This window comes from Neolamprologus multifasciatus, chromosome 16 (assembly GCF_963576455.1).
Source record: "Neolamprologus multifasciatus chromosome 16, fNeoMul1.2, whole genome shotgun sequence".
Lineage (NCBI taxonomy): Eukaryota > Metazoa > Chordata > Actinopteri > Cichliformes > Cichlidae > Neolamprologus > Neolamprologus multifasciatus.
In genome coordinates this window covers 1,952,865-1,965,664 of record NC_140454.1, presented here as the reverse complement: position 1 = coordinate 1,965,664, position 12,800 = coordinate 1,952,865, and the positions used below count along the sequence as shown (strand labels likewise).

The 12,800-nt window shown below is 39.2% G+C and overlaps 1 long non-coding RNA gene and 1 pseudogene across 1 annotated transcript in view; both read right to left on the bottom strand.

The window, feature by feature from the left end:
* The window catches only part of LOC146499969 (uncharacterized), an 83,450-nt gene that overhangs the window by 49,250 nt on the left and 21,400 nt on the right, over positions 1 to 12,800 (bottom strand). The window lies entirely within an intron of this gene.
* On the bottom strand, positions 4,805 to 7,979 carry LOC146499971 (uncharacterized; annotated as a pseudogene).

Genomic DNA, 12,800 nt, shown 5'->3' with positions numbered 1-12,800 from the left:
AAAAGTTGCACAAAATAGTTTCCCACCACAGGAAATTTATTTTGAGTGTCTTCATAGTTTTATTTTTGAAATACACCAATTTTTATACACTGCAGGAAAAACTAAAATAAATATTATAATGCAAATTTACAAAAAAGCAGCATATGCATCAAAATAAACTATTTCCAGCAGTGCAATATGAGTCCTAAGCATCCCAGAAACCACACAGAAAGTCATAAAGTCAAACATAACTTTTAAAAACACCAGTATAGGCTCATGAGGCCTTGATGGTAAAAAACGACATTTCTGCAAAAATGATGTCACTTCCTGTTTCGGGCAGGTCATGGCGGACATGCGATAGTTCACGCTGACGTCTATTCCAACGTAGGAAGTGTTATGAACAGCTGATCGGATCAGCAAAGCGTGTTTCTGGAATATTATGTTTTTGTTGCTGCAAGTGCTTTTTATGCAGTTTTTGCAAAGCTATATGTGGAAGGAAACTGTGACTGAGGACAAGCTGATGGCATAAGATGTAAGTACAACTCCTCAGGTTTCATATGCAAAAAAAATTATTGCGCTAGCTCACGTGGTTGCAGAGCTACAAGGATTTAAAAATAGTTGCGCAAAACAGAGCGTGCTGCTCTGACCGGCTTTAAAGGGTTAAGGAAACATCAAAGAAACATCATCCAACAGGATCTCCAGAAAGACACCAAGTGGCCTGGAAAGAGCTGGTACCAAAAACATCAGATGACAGGAAAGAGGAGGAACCCTGTTGGTGGCTCAGCAAGCAGAGCAGGGCGGTCTCTCAGTTAATGCTTGGTGGTTTCTGCATCAGCTCTTCTTAGGCAAGATATTGAACTGTGACCCCCCATGTATTCATTCACTGGTTTCAGTGTGTGTGTGTAACAATGATAAGGCCAATCAATGATCAGGGTTATCTTTTTGAAGATGGCAGACACTTGCAGTTTAACATAAGGGTAACTTTGTAGACTTCCAATAATGGTTTAGGGTCGTCTTTATCCGTCCTTCATTCCTTTATATTTTGCTTGACTTGTACGTTTTTAAAGTGGCCTTGAACAATCGTCCTCCATGCTTTCGGAAGGTTTTTTAAAATGTTGAATGTGCTCATTGATAAAGCCACTTAACACTAACACTGAGTGATTCAAGCATAAAAGGTGTCCTAACCTCAGGAAGCAGTGAGAGGGTATTGTGCAGAAACAACATGAACTGTGGTGAAAGTGTAGCACACTGACTACACCAACACTCACTACTTCCTGTGACTTTGAGACACAAGTGCGAGCAGTCAGAGGATTTCCCGAGTGATCTGAAAATAGCAGACCCACTGAAAACAGTCCAGAGATTCAGATCAGATAAAGCTTTTGATTTTCATTTGCAATCCTAGAACTCCTTGATCACACACACACAGTGCCAATGTAAAATTATTGTCAGTATAACCACACTGCAACCGACAACATCAAGTACAAATGCGGCTCTGCATGGCTCATCAAACCATCTCAGTTCCCTGCAGAACGTTTGGGATGATTTTGAAGTGAGTTGTAGCTCCAGCTGCCTCCACCAGTGTGTGAATGTGTGTGTGAATGGGTGTGTAAAGCGCTTCGGGGTCCCTGGGGGGGACTTATATCAGATTCATCTGGTGTCTTTCTATCACCTCCAAATCAGTGCTATTCCTAACCTTTTAATTAGACCGAACTGCCGTCTGTTTCACTTCATTACGACTCGTTGATCTGCTGAATCATTTATTATGTGAAGAGCTGTGAAAGGTGTGAAATACAGCTATGCAGGTTAGCTCAATCACTTCACGTCACGCTGTGTGGCTCTATATATCTGACCAATCGCATCAGCATGCCTCAGTGGGAGCGGCTGCACCTTTCTGTCAGCCTCAGTGAAGCCAAGGGTGACTGTGTGGTCACAGCATGGCTTCAGCCTGACAGTCTCATTTCCATGGTGGCATAACACAGAGTTGATAACAATGCAGACAGAAAGCATGTAATTATTGAGACTAAATGCAGCAGGGCATGGACAGAGTGGCTACTCTGTATCCGCTGAGTGGCAGATTATAGGGCAGAGGAGAGGAACCAGCTGGTTTAAAGGCTACAGTCGAAGCCTGTCATACTGAAAAGGCAGATTATATGCAATCTGACAACTCTGGTTTCATTCATGAGTTATTTTCAATTTGCTATTCAGGTTTAATTGTATTAGCATATGTGGCAATGATCTAAAGCACAACTTGTATTTGTATTCAAAGCACAGTCGTCAAAACGCAGAACACAGGCTGTCAGGATTAGCATAATAACCAGGCGGCATATTTTCAAAACCATTTCCTGAAAATGTGACAAGAGCATTCGGCAGAGTTCAGGACAAAAGCGGAGTAATACAATAAATTATAGATTACTCAAAGCTGACTTTTTAAACTGGGCTAACCATTTAAAGCATTCAGAGCAGACACAACACTGACAGGTTTGCATTATTCATGCTCCCCACACACACACACTACTGCTGCAAAGCCTCAAGAACAGAGACGAAGCAGCTGGAAATTTGTTTTTATTGGTAAAGACAAGACGTGGAACTATTTGAAGAATTATCCATTCAAAGAAGAAGAAAAAGAAGCTACAATGTCACTATTCATACCAGAAAGTACCACTTCAGGGTCGGCTACATTTCAAACAGGTATTTCTTTGTGCTGTCGTTTTGGATACTTGTGACTGAGTTAATAGCTAATAAGCAGAGGCCTCCTCATACTGGCAGCATCTCTTTGAGGCACTGCTGCACATTTCCTGTAACTGCACCATAGCAATGATCTGACTGTATATGTATCTATCAATATTTTATTATGTTCAAATAAGGTATGCTTAGGAAAAAAGAGCCCCCTCCACCCCCCAAACACAATAACGACTAAAAAGAAAAAGACTGTGAAGTTGAAAAAGAAGAAACAGCTACAGCGAGGCTTTTAGAACAGACAGCGTTGATGTGAAATGGGTTGTGATTTATGGCTGGGCCATCTGGCTTCTTACAGCTCAGTAAGCTCTGTGTGCCACTAAAGCTGGGGACACGTGGGGACAAGTGCCCCAAATGGCAAAAAGTTGAAACCTCCAGAGCTGAAAAAGGAGCTGCCTGTGCACTTCCTCCAACAGCCACTGGAGGGTTTTGCTAAACACCTGCATGATTGTTTCACCTGTGTGTTGTTACCTGTTTATAATTTCAAACAATTCCCATATATACAGTGTTGGTCAAGTTACTTGAAAAAAGTAATCAGTTACTAATTACTGATTACTTCCCCAAAAAAGTAATCCAGTTACTTTACTGATTACTTATTCTCAAAAGTAATTAATTACTTAGTTACTTTTTAAAAACACGATTTACAACCTGAATAGGTGATAAAGTGATAGATCTTTCAGCCCAATTCTACTTTTTCTACATAATTATCATACAAAATGTAATCAAATGGAAAAGTCTCTTTTTAAAACTTGTTTTATTAGTTTTAATCTTTTAACTTTATGCATCAAGCACAAATTTAATTATCTGCAACATTCTGACTGGAAGAAATTAGTTTAACATTTAAACCTATTTTCTGCACATTCCAGCACATAAAATAAAATATTTTGTGTGTTTACACTCAGTCTTTCAAATAGATGCAAGTAAAACACAGCAGAAAATAAATAAAGTCAAAGACTAGCGGTCCTGTTGCTCTATTTTCACCTGTAAAGCAGGAGTGGGGTAGGCGGAGGGTTACCCTGGTGCAGGTGTGCAGCGGTCAGTGGAAGAATCCACGAGTTTCTCTGTGAGTTTCCCATTACGTCGTAGCTACTCGGTGCTTGCTCTGAAGTTTAGGGGTTTTTTCGCTGTAAAAAGAAGTTTTCTTCCCACGCACAACGGACACTAATGTTTTTGTCACTTTTTATGGAATCAAACTCAAAGTAAGGTCAGTACTTCCACGCTTTAAACGCTGCACGCTCATACTCTCTCTGCACTCGATATATGATCCATTGTTGATCTGCACACAGCTGTTGTCACGAACGTCGCACTCGCTTACGTCACTGTCATGAGACATTCTCGCAAAAAAAATCACGGTTTTAGTAACGCAGCGTTCCTACGGGAAAGTAACGGTAATCTAATTACCGTTTTTGCAATAGTAATCCCTTACTTTACTCGTTACTTGAAAAAAGTAATCAGATTACAGTAACGTGTTACAAGTGACGCGTTACTGCCCATCTCTGCATATATATATGTAATTCTATCTTCTGTCCTCTTACTCATTTACATGTGTTTTACACATGACACATACTAATTTGAGTCAGTGATCCTCTTGTCTGTGAACTTTCTGACACATTTTTAATTAATTATCTGACAAATATTGGTGTGGTCTGTGGTCCAAAAAGTCTCTGCATGCTGTTTTTTACTGAGCACAAACTTCCTGAATGTGATATTTGTTTACTCTTACTTACCACCCTATTGTCCAAATATGGTCATTTCTGGCTTCAAAACACCAACGTTTCAGTGGCCACAACACAAAATTCAAATGCAAAACTGTAACGTTGGTGTTTTGAAGCCAGAAATGACCATATTTGGACAATAGGGTGGTAAGTAAGAGGCTAAACCAGGGGTGGGCAATCTCAGTCCACGAGGGCCGGTGTCCTTGCAGGTTTTAATTCAATTCAATTTTATTTATATAGCGCCAAATCACAACAAAAGTCACCTCAAGGCGCTTCATAGATCGTTTTAGATCTCACCTTGGGTCAACACACCTGAATCACATGATTAGTTCGTTACCAGGCCTCACCACCAACACCAACGTTACAGTGGCCTGAACACAAAATTCAAATGCAAAACCAGCGGTGAGCCCACAGTGGTAATGCCATGTTTTATAACCTTTATGCAACTTTTGATGCACATGCCTGCAATATAACAATAATAATAATGATGATTATTATTACCACTAATAAGCTGCTATTGTAAGATTTTGTCTTTGCACTAATTTATCATTTTTTGCTCCATTTCAGAGCAACAACAACCAAAAAAACCCTGTTACTGATGGACAGCCGTTCATGAATTCAGCGGAACAATTTCAGGAGAGTGAGGTGGTTCTCTTGACTTGGACACGCCCCCTCCAACAACTGGGTATAACACTGGGGGCATCCAGGGTGTCTGCACAGTGTCCTTTGTGTAGAAACATACAGACGATGTTCAGTGTCCTGTTTGTGATGACTGGTATTCAAGGTCCCGGGGAGCAGTGGAGTTCTTGCTCCATCTGTGATTCGTGGTCACAGCAGTGATGGAGGATGGAGGTCATAACTCTATTTCCCAGCACTGTTCATGACCGAGGTTAGAGAAGTAGGGAGCGGGTGAATGAAGAACTTTTTGATGGTGTTTTAGGCTTCTCCTCCTTTCCTTCATCACCATCTATCTTCAGGTCCCTGAGGAAGTTTTAGAGGGGGACCATCTTCCTGATGTTCAATTCAATTCAATTTTATTTATATAGCGCCAAATCACAACAAATGTCGCCTCAAGGCGCTTCATAGATACAGAGAAAAGCCCAACAATCATATGACCCCCTATGAGCAGCACTTTGGCGACAGTGGGAAGGAAAAACTCCCTTTTAACAGGAAGAAACCTCCGGCAGAACCAGGCTCAGGGAGGGGCGGGGCCATCTGCTGCGACCGGTTGGGGTGAGAGAAGGAAGACAGGATAAAGACATGCTGTGGAAGAGCATGTCTTTAGATGTGGGATAGAAGAGGGAGATGTGTTCCCAGATGCTCCATGTTTCATCCCAGATTGTTCCTCTGACTAATCCTCGTCCTCCTCTTAGCTCAAAGGGCCTCGAGTAGTTGGCTGGAGACCTCCATGCAGTGTGAGGAGCTTTCTGTCTCGACATCAGTGGCATCTTGTAACCGTTCGGCCACGCTCACAGTCCGAGCGACATCCTAATGTCATCCATGAAAAGCAGGTGGATGATGGTCCCTCCACTCCTAAATCCACATCTGTACCCACACGCAGTGATGAGCTGGGGGGTGGAGGAGATAAGAGATCCAATCAGACTAATTAGATTGTGTAGAAGGATAGGACAGGTTGATGCAGTCGGGTCAGCTCGTTGCGCAGTAAGGTTAGACAATCTGCCTCTGGGAAACACATAACTGGCTCTTCTGCTCGGTGTTTCTAACAGTAATGTGTGAAAATGTCAAAGCTTGGAAGGAAGACAAGAGCAGACATGTGGACACATTTTGTATTTGATGTCAAGGAAAAGAAGGTCTTTGATTAGTATCATGAGGGGTGTTTCAAGTGTATGGCTATAGATGAAAAGAATAACAGGTAACACTTTACAATAAGTGCACACTATTAGTTAATGGTTACTTAATTATCTCTACAGCGTCTACAAAGTATTTCTCATAATCAGTTAATCGTTTACAAGCTTTAAACTCTTTATTCATGATGAATAATGTACAACACTTTTTATTAATTATGTTTTCATGTTCTAAAACTCATTGATGAATCATTTATAAACACGACTCTGCATCAGTTACAAACCAGTCATTTCAGGATGTTCAATGGTATACAAAATCATTGGTAAAAGGTAAGTAGATGGTTAACATGCCCTATATAATACTATAAACTCTACATCATACCAGATGTTTTATAAACACTGAATATCAGGGTTACTTCAGTCAGCTGCTATATCTTAATAGATGTCTTACAACACATTTAGAACTGTCACTTAAAGGCTGCCAAAGCTGTAACTCACTATCGACCAACTTCTTCTTCGATAGATTATCTATAAATACTCATAAATACCTTAATAAACTTATTTAGGAAGTTACAAACCATTTGCTACTTGTTAGTAAAGTATTAAAGAGCTCATCTAAAGTGGGGACCATATATACCTTACAACCTATTTATAGATGTGAAAGTTTCTAAAATACAGTGTAACAAAAAACAACACACAGGGTAGATCCAGAATGTATTTTTAAGATGCCAGTCACAAAAACATCAGAACAATGCTTACAGATTGGACACACAAATGTTGATACAAAAATAAAAAGTGTCATAAAGTATCAGCCAATATTTGAAGTAATACAGAATCTCCAGATGTTGGGTATGGGCATCTGTACGAGGGTCAACACACCACCTGCTGTGGTTACAGTATGGTGTTCATAGCCTAAATTTGGGAGTACACGATTGGCCCGCCATTCATCACTTATCACTGAGGAACCAATCCGGAAGGGTAAAGGTAATCACAGGAACAAGATGGCTTCGAGATCTTTTCTCCACAAGTCACAAGATAGGTCTTGTTTTCCCTCGATGTTTCATGCCCAGCATCCCAAAGACCCACTTCCTTCTTTTCCATCCCCCAGCCATTCCTCCTCTCCCCTACTGATGCAGAAACAAAAAAATGAACACAATGACTAAAAGATACTATGAAAGGTTGATAAATATATAGATGTAATATAAGATTACAGTCACAAAAACTTACCTTTCGTTGGTGACGAAAGCGACTCTCATCAATCACAACAAACTCCCTTCGGCCACCAACCTGCTGACCTGTACGACGTCTCAATCTTTGAACTGCAGCCACACATACCCTCCTTATTTAAGTGTTGTTGTGCTGCCTGCAATGGTGTCATCTATCATGCCGATTTGACGTAATCGCAGACCCTGAGAAAATCTTCAGAGAAAAAGAAAACATCCTTACGAATAGTAATTTAAATCTATTTCGTTTTTTTTTTTTTGGAAAACCCAACAGTGCATCTTACTAAAAGAAGTTGTTCTTACTCAGTTCTGAAAAATAGTTGAAGTAACTTTCATGAAGTGTGTTAGGTAGACCCAAAAGTATACATGTGATATAATAACTTTATTGTAATAAGTACACATGATGTTTTTGTAACGTTTTAAGTACTGTTGCTTTAAACTGTTTAAGTTGTGCTAATTCATTTGTATTAGTCATCATCCACAGCCCCGCCCCCAGCGTTTTGCCTGGACTTGTCGGCCATGAGACACGAGCCTCGTCAAGAGAAATTTTGAGAGAGTGGAAAGTACAAGATAAATGTTATTTTTATGTTTTTTTTGTTCATGCTTTCTTCTAGCATACAAAACGTACATTTATCAGACTGCTTTGTTGTAGTAGCTCGTAACTTAGCTTGCTAGCACACAATTCCCGCCTAGCGCTGTATGAAGTCTGCCTTCACAATTTAAAAAATTAACGGTTGGTGGCTTGTTTCAAATAGTTGGTAAGTAGTCTAATTTTTGCAAACTGCATGACACAAAACCTTTGGTAAAATCAGTGTTTAGGCTTTTCTGACTCTGACTCAAGTTCAGATGTAGCCAACTTTTGACACAGTGAAAATAGTAGAAGATTTGTTTAGTGTTAATCTTAAGAGTTTAGTGGACAAGTTCGCCTTCACAAATTTTAAATATGATGGTTAGCGGCATAATTTACCTTTTCAAAGCTGCACTGCACCAAACCTAAACGTTTCTGACTGAACTTTCCAAGGGTTAGCATATTGTGTACTTCACTTGTGTAAAATTGCTTTATTATTTTATAACCTACAGAGTAGTTGACCAACCTGAATTGAAAATGAACTGTAGTGCAAGAATAAATCTTACTGTTTTCAAAGCTTGTGTTATTCAGGTTGACTGTTTTTAAGTGAAGTAAAAGTCTGAAAGTAAAAACTGTTCTGCTTTCTGTTCTCATGGCTTTTGTGCTATTACAGCCTGACGATTGAAGGAGCAGTAGCATGCGAGAGATCATCCAGCACTGCACTAAAGACAGCCAGTAAAGGTGATTTTAAAACGGTTTGGCATCAAAATGTGGAATTGCAAGTTGTGTAGTTTTTCTACTGCCATAAAAGTCATGTTGTTGAAGCATCACGGCTCAACCATGGTCAGTACTCCACAATTTCACCCTCACCCTGTCTCTACAACACCTGCATGTGTACATTTAGTACATTTAATTCATTAAAGATACACATGTCAAGAATGCACACTCCCACACAAAGAAAAGACGGTTCTTATCTAGATTTGAATAATTACGGATTTTGTTGCCCTGTGTGTAATTTTAAGCAGCCATTTATTGAAAGCCAAATGTTTATCCATCTGAGGGGGCATTTAAAACGAAAACTGTTCCATGTCCTTTCAAGAACTGCAATTTTAAAACCAATGTATACTCAACCTTCAATGCCCACAAATGCAGAGACCATCAAAATTCAACAAGTTACGATGAAGGCATTGTGCAAAGTGTTATAAATGTAGAACAAAAAGATGACATGAGATGACGATCAAGTGGCATCCACCAGTGAACTCAGTGGAATTGAGGGTTTAGAAGAGCAGTTGCAATACAATCTGGCTCTTGAAAATGCAGACCATTCTCCATGTGTCCCAGAGAGCAACACAGGAGATTATTAAGCATATTGATCAGTTGTTTTTGCTTTCACATCCTTTGGTTAGAAAATCAGTTGTAGATATACTGAAAAAACACAACTGTACATATACGGACAAACTGGTGGATGAGATTTGTCAGGCAGTTTCTGATAGTAATGTTTTACATGAATGTGTCACATCTGAAGGACAATTATCTACAGCAAAGAGGAGGAAACCATATTACGAAGCAAAATTTCCATATGTCCATATATGTATGTGCCTATTCTCACATCTTTGCAATTGTTGTTGAAGAAAAATGATGTGCTTGAAGAAATTAAACGAGCACCCACACAGATTCCTGCCTGTCATTTTGTGATGGATGCTACTACCAGGAAAATGTTCTACTGCCACAAGAGGGACAGAAATTGTCAATAATACTTTATGTGGATGATTTTGAAATGGCAAACCCACTTGGTACCTCAAAGAAAATACATAAAGTCTTTGCAGTTTATTGGACACTGGCAAACTTTCCAGTTAAATCTCGTTCTGCTCTACACTGCACTCAGCTCGCTCTGCTGTGCAATTCCAATGATGTACGCCAGTTTGGGTATAAGGAAATGTTGTCACCACTCTTAAATGATCTGAAAACTCTTGAAGAAGTAGGCGTCTACATTGAGACTCTTGGTGAATGTCTTACAGGCACTGTCTACGCTTCCCACCTGACCTCCTACACGACCTGTTTGAAGGCGTCGTTCCAGTGGAGTTGGCACATTGTTTAAAAGGTTTGATTTCTAAGAGATATTTTACCTTAGAAGACTTAAACAGAGCAATTCTCCATACCAACATTCTGACAAAGTTGATCGCCTCAACCAATGCCCACAAATTTTGCCAGACGAGGGACCATTGGTGGGAACGGGCATGAAAATCATGCCCTTCTTAGACTGTTGCCTCTTCTCATTGGCTCCAAAGTTCCAGAAAGAGACACTTTTTGGGAAGTGCTAATGGATTTAAAGGACGTAGTTCAGCTTGCCATGTCTCATAGTGACGAGATCCTTCAGTACATGGCCTGTAAAATATTAGATCACAGACGACTCTTTCAGGAAGTGTTTCCTAATGTTCGATTCAGGCCAAAGCATCATTACATCGAGCATTACCCGCACTTGATAAAGTGCTTTGGTCCCTTAGTTCATCTTTGGACAATGAGATTTGAGGGAAAGCATAAGGTTTTCAAAAAAATAATTCATGACTCTCACAACTACAGAGACATCAAAAAGGTAAAGGTAATTCATCTACACTCTCAGAAATAGAGGTACGAGAGAAGAACATTTTTGTACCTATAGGTACTTTTTTTTTTTAAATGTTCCCTTAAAAGTACAATACTGGTCTTTAACCCTTTAAGACCTACCATAGAACCAAGTCCGCCGGAGCTTATATTATATTTTTACATGCTGTGGAGCCATTTTTGGGAGCATTTCAAGTTGATATACATCAATACAACCATTACAGCCTAAATTTTAATAATATGTCTGCATTAAGTGCATAGTAATTACATAAATTGCAAAAAAGTGCAATAAACTACAAAAAAATTGAAAATCGTTTTTGTTTTTTTAACATATATTTCTAGTTAGAAAAATTTAAGAGGCTTATCCCTCAAAACTGTAAATATAAAAAAGTTGCACAAAATAGTTTCCCACCACAGGAAATTTATTTTGAGTGTCTTCATAGTTTTATTTTTGAAATACACCAATTTTTATACACTGCAGGAAAAACAAAAATAAATATTATAATGCAAATTTGCAAAAAAGCAGCATGTGCATCAAAATAAACTATTTCCAGCAGTGCAATATGAGTCCTAAGCATCCCAGAAACGACACAGAAAGTCATAAAGTCAAACATAACTTTTAAAAACACCAGTATTGGCTCATGAGGCCCTGATAGTAGAAAACGAAAATGACGTCACTTCCGGTTTCGGGCAGGTAATGGCGGACATACGATAGTTCGCGCTGATGGACGTAGGAAGTGTTATGAACAGCTGATTGGATCAGCAAAGCGTGTTTCTGGAATATTATGTTTTTGTTGCTGCAAGTGCTTTTTATGCAGTTTTTGCAAAGCTATGTGTGGAAGGAAACTGTGACCAAGGACAAGCTGATGGCATAAGATGTAAGTACAACTCCTCCGGTTTCATGTGCAAAAAAAATTATTGCGCTAGCTCACGTGGTTCCGGTTCTACCAGGATTTTAAAATAGTTACGCAAAACAGAGCATGCTCGCTGCGACCGGCTTTAAAGGGTTAAAAGTCCAGAAATGCCCCTTTAAAGGTTCAATTTGAAATAAAGTACAAATCTGTACCATTTTGACCTGTACTGCAGTGACAGTGGCAGAATGTGGTAATGGGTCAGCATGGGAAAATCTGGATGGGCCTGGTTAATTGTAAAATTCATATGAGATGTGAGTGTGCTCATAAAAGCTACATGTTATAATCAAATCTGTTGGTCCTCTCCTCTGTACGTAAATTATCCTATGATGCAAAGAATATCTGTAACCTACCTTTGTGTAAGTTATGTTAAATTATATTAAAAAAACACACACACAATGACATGCAGGCACAACCAAATGATGTTAAAAAAACTGGTCCATTTCCATTGTATTAAGTTCCAGTTATAATTTTTAATGTTTTAAATCTTGGTTGTAGCCTTCAAAAACGTGAAATCATTTTACTGTTATGTTTGGGCATTTACTTTTTCGCTTTTACTACATCCTAGAATTGTTCATTAATTGTGAGGTTTTTATGGAATTTTCAACATCAAGTTAAACCGAGGTTCTTTGGAAGTTAAGATGTCAAGCAGATTTTTGTGTTACGGTGACTACATTTCGTAAGTTACAAATATAGTTCGCCAAGACAGCATAACGGTTTCTAAACAACTGCGCATTAATACCACAATGTTTTATTTTCATGTGTCAAGTTCGCAACGCGCATTAATCCCAAAGGCTGAAAAGCCAGCAGCGATGAGTGCTCCGCCTCCGCGCTGACTAGCATTGACGCAGAAAATGACTCTCAGGGGGTTATCGACGGAGGAGCTCCTCAAAAAGTTGATGGAAGAAGGCATTGATGTGTCAGACGACGAGGCGCAAAGGTTTAGAGGTAAGTCGGGTGTGATTTTGTGTTTTTATAAAAATTACGTGTAATTTTACAGTAGAGTTAGCAAAAGTCCGAAGAGCTAGATTTAACATGGGTGAAAGCTAGCAGTTAGCTAAGTTTTAAACAAAGAAAGGTACAAATGTGGACTATTTAGACTGTTGGTGGAATGTTCAACGTCTGTCTGCCCGCCGTATTCGAGTGTTTTGTCAATAAATAGTGACTAACCGTGTACAACAATGTAAAAAGATCAATAATTTCTCAAAACATGCTAGCATGTAAATATAGCTATTAACAAAATCGTTTTCTAAGCAAAATTT